Source organism: Mus pahari, chromosome X (assembly GCF_900095145.1).
Source record: "Mus pahari chromosome X, PAHARI_EIJ_v1.1, whole genome shotgun sequence".
Classification (NCBI taxonomy): Eukaryota; Metazoa; Chordata; class Mammalia; order Rodentia; family Muridae; genus Mus; species Mus pahari.
In genome coordinates this window covers 115,986,465-115,997,400 of record NC_034613.1, presented here as the reverse complement: position 1 = coordinate 115,997,400, position 10,936 = coordinate 115,986,465, and the positions used below count along the sequence as shown (strand labels likewise).

Genomic DNA, 10,936 nt, shown 5'->3' with positions numbered 1-10,936 from the left:
TCACTGTATCCTTGATTCTGCCTCTCCAATGCTAGAATTATACCACCATACTTGACTTCAGTTCACTTTTAAATTATTTTATGATTTGCATATGTCAATAGCTTTTATGGGTACTTCATTATTTCTGTTAACAAGAATAGATTCCTAGTACATTGTTGGATTATTTTGTTAGCGAGCACTCAAAGCTATAGAATACTACTACCAATAGACCTCATGATGATAAGCCACACAGTGTCTCTCGTTTCATTTATTGTAAAAGTTCATGTCGGTTTCTAAGCTAACAGAGATTTATAATTGTGCTTTCTTCTTTTCTAGGTAGATACCCAGTGGTGTCAACATGTAGTTTCCACAATGTGTAAGGTTTTCGAGATTGACCAAGGGATGAATATATTGGACTAAGGAATGGTAAAAGGCTACAAATATCAGTGTTTTTAACCATTATTTAATTGCTTTTTTAGTTATTAGATTATTGTAAATTTGTCTCTCTCTCTCTCTCTCTCTCTCTCTCTCTCTCTCTCTCTCTCTCTGTGTGTGTGTGTGTGTGTGTGTGTGTCTGCACTAGCACTCACAGTGTTAGAGATTGGCTAGCCCATAATGCCTGCTAGAAAAGTCCGTCATTATCAGTATATCTCTCCAACTCAATCATTGCTATTTTGGGAAGGTTATTATTCTGCCATTTGGAAAGCACTTATGCATAGGCTTTATCCTGTTTAGGGTATAATCAATTTGTATATGAAATAATCATCTTGTTATGTGCGGATGCTGAGTCAGAACTTCTTAGCAGTAGTTAGGATTTAAACTAATAAAAAAATGCTCAGTATGGTTTCTTCTTGTCTGGAGAATTTAGCCGAGGCTAAATTGGATGAGTACCATCGGCACCAAGTAAGATCGTGTGTTTTGCACCTGTGTTTTGCACCTAATAGCTAATTTCTTTGTCTGTGGACATGGGAGTACAGCTGAGCCATCCCATAAACCCTATACATAAACAGTTTCCACCCTCAAGTATAAGTATTATTTTTTTGATCCCCAGGAAACTCTGCAAGATATGAGGAAGAATGTGATTAACTTAAATGTCCCATTTAAAATTTCACTCAGAGGCTTCATGCCCTTCTAGAATTTTCTCAGAATGGCCAGAGTTCTCAGAATACAATGTAGAGACACTGAATGAAATAATGCTAAGTAGCCACCAGGTGGCGAAATTGCATATGGATTTAAGCAGCACAGGCAAACCAGCCTCGTTCTAGCCTACAGGCCATGGTTATGTCTGTATCTGGTTTTCTGTCAAGGCTACAAAAGATCAAGTGTTGATTTTATTTCTCTTTATTCCCTTGGTTTTAGAACACTTCCATTCCTGCCCAAGGCTTAAGTGGGAGCCATGTGCCGCTGTACCTGCTGTGGAAGCCATGTACCGTTGTACCTGCTGTGGAAGCCATGTGCCGCTGTACCTGCTGTGGAAGCCATGTGCCGCTGTACCTGCTGTGGAAGCCATGTGCTGCTGTACCTGCTGTGTCATTACCAGGTAGAAGAGAGAAATGATGCACAGAGTGCTTCTAGTTCTTCAGCTGTTAGGATTCTAGTTCTCGCATCACTGATGGTGCTTGGATTTGCTACCATAGGAATGGACTTAAAGGATGAGGAGGAAAGCAAACCTGACATTGTTTTAGAGTCACCAGACACGCTAGTTACAAGTAGAGTAGTATAACTTACCTTAATTACTATAAAATATGAGACCCTGAAAGATTAATTTGTTTTTTTTTGTCTGTCACTTTAATTTAGCAATTATTTACTAGGCATTGCTAGTATTATTTCAAATATAACTACCCTAGGTCCTCAGCCCTGTATTATTTTCAGGCAACTTGAAGGTAACATTCATTTTAGAATACTTTCTTCCATACTGCTAGAAGATGCAGACTCTTAAAATGACAATACTGATAGGAAATTTAAAATCCGGAATAATAATCCAATATCTGGCCAGTGTTCAGACTTATTTGGTTGTGTCATTTTTTAAAAGAAGTTTGCAGTTGCTTTGTTTAAATCACGATCCAGACAAGGTTTATATGTTGGATTCACTTGAAGTGTGAACCATGAGGCATTTTATGTAGAGGAAAGCAGAGTAAAATATTCTTTTTTAATTAGATATTTTCTTTATTTACATTTCAAATGCTGTCCCGAAAGTTCCCTATACCCGCCCCCTGCCCCTGCTCCCCTACCCACCCACTCCCACTTCTTGGCCCTGGCATTCCCCTGTGCTCGGTCATATAAAGTAGAGTAAAATATTCTACTGAATCAGTTAGTCCTCCTGTTTAGGAAGCCATAATCTTTGTCCTCAAGGAGTTCTGTTTTGTGTTTCTATAATGCTCTCTGAGTATATCCATCACAAGCCTTGTGTCATGAGTGTGTGTTTATGCATGAGTCCTCTCAGATTGTTGGTAAGTTCATTCAAAGGCAGGGAGCAGTTCATCGTCAGCACTGTACTTCTTATACCTAGCACAGTTACTGGTACATAGAAGGAAGCAGCATATTTTTCTTCAACTTGAGAGTGGGAACCAGTTAAATCTTTATAGCATGGCTATGCTGTGATAAGGTTTTCCCTGGAAGTAGATAAAGGTTGCTAGTTGTTTTGGAACTATGGCAGATTGGAAACAGGGAGGAGCCTATTGCAGACTTCACACTAGCAAGGTTGAAGGCCAGAACTAGGGTCATGGCAGTGAATATTAAGAAAAGACTGAATGGAGAGTTACTGACAGGGCAATTTGCATAATTTGGGAACCTTTTCTATGTGGAGAATAAAAAGCTTCAGAAGGCTTGGGTAATAGTGACACCCCTTGAAGAATCCAAGCAAGACTAGGAAGCAGGTTTGAGGTAGGGAAAATCAGTTCAGTTTGGACCATGCTAAAGTTGACATGACTGCTAGGAATTTATATTTATCAGGATTTGGGAGATCAAAACTTAAGAGAGAAGTCAGGAGTGAAAATCGGGGCATTCTAAGGACACAGATAGGGCTTAAAATTACCCTCCATCATTCACAGACAGCATATGTAGTGAAACAGGAAGTGAGACTTTAAGAAATCCTTTTGTTTATCAACTTATTGCAGACTGAGAAGCCCAAGAGAAAAGTGGAAAAGGAATAGTAATAGAAATCGGAGGAAAAGCAAGATACTATGGGATCATTGCAGCCAAAGGAGAGGCTTCAGGGAAGAACAAAGTAGGAGCATGTGACACTTTCCAGTCAGGAAGGTGATGGTAAGGACCAGTTCCCTGTGGCTGAGATATACAGTGTTATGGCAGGAGGTGAGCCCGAAGGTCCTGATCCAGAAGGAGCGCTTGGCTATCAGGTTAAAGGACTCTTGGCTATGTTTTGTATTTCTCCACTATCTAGTGGAGAATCATCAGTGCTTTTCAGTCAGGGATAACCTGGTCAGAGCAAGGTTTTACAAAGGTTTTATGTGCTAGGGCGGCATAGTAGATTCTAAAGAAGAATGGGACTGAAGACAGAAATCATCAAAATGAAATGGAGGGACGCTTAGGTTGTGGGGAGAGGTACCAACTTTGAAGATCCTTAGGAGATAAAATTGGCAAGCCCTAAAAGCTATAGCAAACACTCAGTGTGCCATATCGTAAGCATTATTAATAACCATGTGAACTATCTTGTCAAATCCTCACAACAAACTTAAGAGATCAGCATCATTAATATCATTTTGTGCGTGATATAATAGGAACTTAGAGACATTGATGAGCAGAACAGTAGCAGTTTGGCTAGCTGCTCCAATAGTGTAAACCTAAGGCTTTCCACAAGTACTCTGTTACTGACCTTACCTTCAGCGCTGTTTTATTTATTCTTTTATTTTTAGAAAAGATCTCACTATCATAGGTTGACTTTGAATTTGTTCTGTAGCCTCAGCAGGCCTTCAACTTGCTATCCTCCTGCCTCAGTTCTCCATAAAGCTGAAATTAGCGGGCTATGCTTCTAGGTCTGATTAGCTGTGGCAACTAGGAATGTTATGATTTAGCAGGCTCAGGTATAAGTTGTCAGATATCCAAATCACAATGGGTCAAACAGGATGAGAATTTATTTCTCATTTCTTTTTTATTTTTAAGATTTATTTATTTATTTATTTATTTATTTATTATATGTAAGTACGCTGTAGCTGTCTTCAGACATTCCAGAAGAGGGCATCAGATCTTGTTATGGATGGTTGTGAGCCACCATGTGGCTGTTGGGATTTGAACTCAGAACTTTTCAAAGAGCAGTCAGTGCTCTTAACCACTGAGCCATCTCTCCAGGCCTTGTTTCTCATTTCTTAAGGGTTTACTGTCCCATTGTCTCTACAAATGTGATATTTGTCCTCAGGATACTAGAAACACCTACAGCGTGAACATTCACACTGAAATCATCAAAATGTAGCATGGGGAAAGAGAACAACATGGGAGATAACTAGCTGTCTCTGCTATTTAAAAAAAAAAGTAATTCAGGACTCTGATATTACCTAGAACATTGATTGCCTGGAGCATGTAATTGCCACCACTTAAAGTCGAAAACACAGGAAACCTGTTAGACTTGTGTGTACATAGGTAGAGGTAGGGGACAACTTGTGGAAGTCAGTTCTTCCCCCTTTACCATTACAGTGTGTTCTCTCCTTCCACCATGTGGGTCCTGGAGATTGAAGTCCAGTGGTCAGGCTTGGGGTCATACCTTGCCACCGTGAGCTATCGCTTGGACTGGAAATGAGTTAAAGTTCCACTGTTTCTTGTAATAGCTATGCAATTCAATTCCAGTGGTGTTTTCTAATCACAGTGTTTTGTCTCCCTAACCATAGTTGTTTAACGTATGCCTATGCTATCTAGGTCAGACTGTCAGAAGTCTTCTTTTTGATTGTCTTTCTGGGGTTTAATTGGAGAAAAATAGTGTGTTCTAGTTTGTATTAGGCACCTAAGTAATCAAAATCTCCCTCCCCCCTCTCTCTCACTTTTGTGTGGCTCAGCTGTGGGGTGTATGTTTGGAAATTTCTGGTGTCCTTTTTACAGCCATAGGAAGGAAACTTGTCTAAAAGAATGTCATTTTCGGGCTGAGCAACTGGAGCACCCATTGGTGTTCAAATCTCCAGTCATGCTTGTACTTGAGTCTCATCCACCTATGATGGATAACCTATGAGACATCCAATAGGTTCTTTTGCCTGAGTTTAAGTTGTGTTTTTGTCACTTGCAATCAACAAAGTTCTGATTAAAGAGCTATTTTAAAGGACAGTTCTGGAATCAGTGTTGATGTGTTTAGCATTTATGTGTCAGAGAATAATAGTAAATAGTAACTGGAAGCAAGAAGACAATTTTGCAAAACTATTAGTCTACCTGAAAACTGACAACCACAAGAGCCACAACATCAGGGGCTGCTGTAGCCCAGCTAGGTTTGCTTTGTCCTCTTCTAGATAGTTAAATAGCTACCCGTGTCTTCAGACTGGTCATCTTTATATGGTTGCAGGATTACTTTTTACTATTCAGATGAGCGTATTTCCCTCTATACCTTTTGGCATTGTTTACAAAGCTGCTTAGAAATTCTTGTCTGCTAATCTGGCTTGTTGGTCATCTTGTGATCTGGCTTTTTGAGTGCCTTTATTTTTCAGTACTAGTCACAGTTTCCAGTTTCCTGTGTAAATCCAATCATTCTGGCTTCTCTCATGGGTACTGTCTCAGACTGTTTGAAATGGATACCCTTATGTCCATAGGAAGAGCATTGATATTTGTTTATGTTTTAGTAGGGAGTCAAGTAGACTGAACTTAGACACTACACTCCACTTCTGTGAAAAAAAAAACTGCAAATGAGTTCACTTAGCTTTATCTGGGCTATTTAGAGATGTTACTATGTGTGCATAATTCAGAGATCAGCAAGAAACCTGGGTGGTTTCTATGCAGAATCTGGGCCCTCCCTATCAGGCTCCCTCCATCCTGGGATTTTACCTTCCACACTTCTCAGCTTGTATGAAAACCCTGAACTCTGTCCTCCAATCTTCAGGTAAGTAAGGTCCAGTTTAAGGCACAAGTGAGGAATGTGACTTGGGGCTATGTTGTGGCTAAAATGCCTTAAAATAGGGGGCATTGTCAAGTTCTGACCTTTTCGTTGAAGTGCCATTTTTCTGTCAGTTTCTTACTGCTTTAGGTTACTTGACAATACTTGCATGTAACTTTTTTTATTTTAAATATTTTTCTCCAAAATATACAGTTGTTGTATCTGAACAAAGTTCAATTTCATAGGAGCACTGAGTGGAAATTACAACCTGTGTAGGCTGTGTTATATAACTTGAGGCACACACAGCACAAATACTCTGGAGGCACAGTAAAAATGTATACTAGTGTGCTGACTGGTATGATGTCAACCTGACCCAAAACTAGAGTCATCAGAGAGGAAGGAGCCTCAATTTAGAAAATGCTTCAATAAGATCCAGCTGTAAGTCATTTTCTTAATTAGTGATCGATGGGGGAGGACCCAGCCCTGGGTGGTAGTCGTTTGTTCTATAAGAAAGTAGGCTGAGCAAGCCATGGAGAATAAGCCAGTAAGTAGTACCCTTCCATGGTTTCTGCATCAGCTCCTGCCTCCAGGCTCCTGCCCTGTTGTGGAGTTCTTGTCCTGACTTCCTTCAATGATGAGCATGTAAGCCAGTGTGTACATGTAAGTCAAATAAACCCTTTTCTCCCCACTTGCTTTTTTGGTCATAGTATTTTATCACAACAATAGCCACCCTAACTAAGACATCTGGGATCTACATGTTTGATTCAGCTAATGTGACTTGATACAGACAGGGTTTATAACCATGTAAGGTAAAGGTGATGATATTTTCAGTTGGCATACTTGGAGAAATGAGAAGCTTGATAACTGTCCACTTGGGGGTTCACATGAATTCAAATTGACAGTAAACAGGTAAATTCCATAGCAGGTAATCTAATACCTCTTCCATGAAAACCTCCAAGGATCAAGTATCCCCAACCCTAATATCTCTGAACTTTTAAAAGCAATGTTAAATTAGCTGTAGTAAACTGTAATTTCTGTGCAGCTGTAGGGTCAGATGAACAGAGCAAGACTGCCAGACCTGGGTCTATGATACAAAGAGGAGGTAAATAGACAAGTTATTTAAAAGCTTGAATAGGGATGAGTGACACAGCATATGAAGAAATGTTAAGAAGGAAACCCAAACTTCTCCTTTGGGCACAGCAACATATGGTAAATATAGGATTAGAAAGATAAGAAAAAAAGCAAGTTTAAGGAAGAAGATGTTTCAGCTTTGGCCCTGTTTGAAATATCTGTGAGGCATCTAGGTAAATGCACAGGAATTTGGAAAACTGGAGAGAACTCTGGAATGGTGATCTATATTGAAGAATGCCCAGCAGAGAAGTGTTAGATGAGGCTGTGGCTATGAATGAAATGGCCAGATAGAATGTGCCAAGGGAGAAGAGAATTGATGCGAGAGAGGGGAGAGAATAAGTAGGTCAGTCTGGGAAATTGTGAAGTAGCAGCTATAAAAGTAAAAGGGAAATTAGAAAAGGTTGTATGTAGAAGTAAAGGAGATGTTCAACCCATTGGTGTTCAGTAGAGCCCAATGCTATAAAAGCAAGCATTGTACACAGAACATATCAGATCTAACAGCAAAAGTTTTATCTTCATCTCACGTTTGTAGTTGGAGTGCACTGTCCAGGAGCACAGCTATTTTGCTATAGCTTATGGAGTTTATAGGGATGGTAAACTGCATCATGTAGCCCCTGCTAACCATTCTTCCCAATAGCCATCCCCCTGTGTGGTCCCTTGCTCTCAAATTTGTGGGTTCTATAAGTAGTTTTAACTGATAGTATGTATGGGAGTGATGCTGCTTGTTTACAGGGAAGTGTAGCTTATACCCCTTGTCAAATAGCGGTATAGCCACGTGTAGTGGTGCATTTCTTTAATCCCAGCACTTGGGAGGCAAAGGCAGGTGGATCTCTATTAGATTACGCCAGTCATGTCTACCTACCTATTGAATTCTAGGCCAACTAGCGCTACATAATGAGACCGTGTATATACAGGCGTGTGTGTGCACACATACACATAAATAAACAAACAAACATACAAAAAGAAGCTTCCTTTTACAACAGATAAAGTTTAAAATAGAGATATAGAGATCCACAACTGGTCAGAAGGAAAAGAGTAAGTGACTGTGGGATGCCCAACTCCAACAGAGAGATCTTAAATGGAACCCTATACCTAAGAATAAGGGAAAAATCAAAGAAGATGAGGTAGGAAGTAAGAACCACAGGACCAGGAGATCTGTTGTTTTATAGTGCCCCATACACATGTGTACACACAGAGTAAAACAAGATCAGCATAATGACAGCACAGTTGACATGTCACTAGGGGAAATTCCACCTGGTCCCACTCCTAGATCACAAGCTACAAGTGACAATGGCTGATGAAATAGGGTGAATCAGTTTCCTTTAGGGATGAGCTTTCACAGAGGTTGTAATAATTAAAAAGAGAGCCTGGCATTTGGGGAGGGGGAACAGGGAGAAGAGAGAGAGAATACTCTTGTATGAAGTTTCCCCCCAAACACTTAAAAAACAGTAGGTCATAAGCTCCCTCACAACTTTCACTGTGGCCTTTTGGTGCCTTGAACAACCATATAAGAAGTCTGACTACCTTGCTAATCAGGACAAGTGAAGGAGACCTGAGATGACATGTAAAGGGAGCACCCTGGCTAAGACCAGATCTCTAGATCTGAACAGGCATGCGAAAGAGACCATCCGGGCCCCTCCAGACAAGTTACCAACCAGCTGGGTACCATGGAGTGGCCTAGTAGATAGAAAGCCGAGTAAATTTGTAACATAAAGGAATGGCCTGTTAGCATCTGGAAGCTCACATGCAACTGAGGGAGTATTTTTCCTAAGTAGTAGTTTGGAATAATGTATTTATATCCTTATTTTTATTTCAGTGTACAGGTGTTTTGCCTAAATATATGTTCGGGCACCACATGCATGTCTGGTACCTGTAGAGGCCAAAAGAGGTTGTTGAGTCCTCTGGTACTCTAATTACAGATATTAGTGAGCCATCATGTGGGTGCTAGGAATAGAACCTGGATCCTCTGGAAGAGCAGTCTGTTTTTAAGTGCTGAGCCATCTCCCCAGCCCCTGAGGGGAATTTTTAGAAATAATTGGGAATGTGTACATATTAATAGAGGACTTTTCTATAATGATGGTATGTGCTTGGAAATGTGCATATACAAATAGGGAAAAACTAGGAGGAAGAAGAATCGAGATGCAAAAGAGGGAGAGATAGCTGATGCCATATGAGATATCTAAGAAGGGAAGATGAGATCCAAACTCTGGTGATGGAGCTGACCTTTTAGCTTTTAAATCAAGACATGCTTGCTTTCCACTGGATCTTTAAAAATATGTCCCATGTAGTAGAGTCAAGAGAATATATAAAGGTTATGTAGGAATTAATTGGTTTCCCAAGAATGGTTGACATGTTCCTTATAAGGATTGCTTAAAAGCCAGGAAGTAATTGGTACCTGTACCTGTGGGTTAACAACTAGACTCCCTTTTACTAAAGCCATTTCTGTACATAAAGCCATACCTCCACAGAATTGAACTAGTCTGGGCTCTGTGGGTTTTCAGAATGATAGACGCTTTAAGTTGTGTTGTAGTAGATAACTAACATAAAAAGGCCTTGACTGATATCTGCAGACTCCGATATGCTAATTAGGAAAAAATGTGTCAAGGAAAAGTGGAAAAGCAGCTCAGTATAACAATAAGCCTCTAAAAAAAATCTATTATGGAAAATTGTAATCACACATAAAATTACACAGACCAGCACAATGAACCTACATGTATTACTAATTTTGTTAAAAATACAAAATATGATGTGGATGCTACGATCTGTAAATTCAATACTAGGGAGGGTGAGGCAGGATAATTGAAATGCCAGCCTGAACTGCAAAGTGAGTTTCAGACTAGCCTAAGACACAGGAAGGATCTGTCTATAAAAATTAAAAAGAGAAAAAATTAGCAATTTTTGCTCATAATTTTAATGGTACATATCATATTATATAGAGAGTTGATCCTCATTGGGTTTTTTGTTTGTTTGTTTTTTCGAGACAGGGTTTCTCTGTACAGCCCTGGCTGTCCTGGAACTCACTTTGTAGACCATGTTGGCCTCAAACTCAGAAATCCGCCTGCCTCTGCCTCCCAAGTGCTGGGATTAAAGGTGTGCGCCACAACGCCCGGCTATCCTCATTGTTTAATAATTTCATATTTATAGCTTGAACTATTTGCTAAAATTTATCTGTACTTCTGTGGTTAGTACTTGCAGCACTTTCATGGTAATTCATGGACCTGCACAGAGGACCAGGCACTAGATGTTCCCAGCTAAGGTTGACTAGAGAACACACTGCTTTTCTCATATCTGTTATCACACTGTAAGTGTCCTTTCCATGGTCATTTTAACGTTACTTTTTTTGCCTCTTTTGTTAGTGACTCCACTGTTTAAAGTGCCACTAACAATAATGTTAATGCCAGTAAGTTGTGGTATGTCTTAAGGAGACCATATATGTATTAGATAAGCTTCATTTTGGCACAAGCTATAATGCTATTGACTATGATATTAGAGGTAATGAATCTTGTAAATCTAGAAAAAGAAAGAAGAAAGTTGGCAGCCTGTGGATGCTCAGAAAAATGATGAAATAATATTTATTTTGGGGGTATGTGTGATGTATGTATGTGTGTTTCAGTATGTATGCAAGAGCATGGCATTTGTGTGTGAGTATCTCTGTCTCTTTGTCTCTGTCTTCCCCCTTCTCTGTCTCTTTATCTCTGTCTCCCCCTGCACAACATCATGACCAAGAAGCAAGTTGGGGAGGAAAGGGTTTATTTGGCTTACATTTCCATACTGCTGTTGATCACCAAAGGATGCAGGACTGGA

At 39.9% G+C, this 10,936-nt stretch overlaps 1 long non-coding RNA gene across 2 annotated transcripts in view; it reads left to right on the top strand.

The window, feature by feature from the left end:
• LOC115063146 overlaps positions 1-10,936 on the top strand; it is a 33,039-nt gene that overhangs the window by 16,212 nt on the left and 5,891 nt on the right. For both annotated transcript variants that reach the window (XR_003843032.1, XR_003843031.1), the window contains 2 exons: positions 316-405; positions 1,339-1,519. This is a non-coding gene — a long non-coding RNA (uncharacterized LOC115063146). The remainder of the gene's footprint in view (positions 1-315; positions 406-1,338; positions 1,520-10,936) is intronic.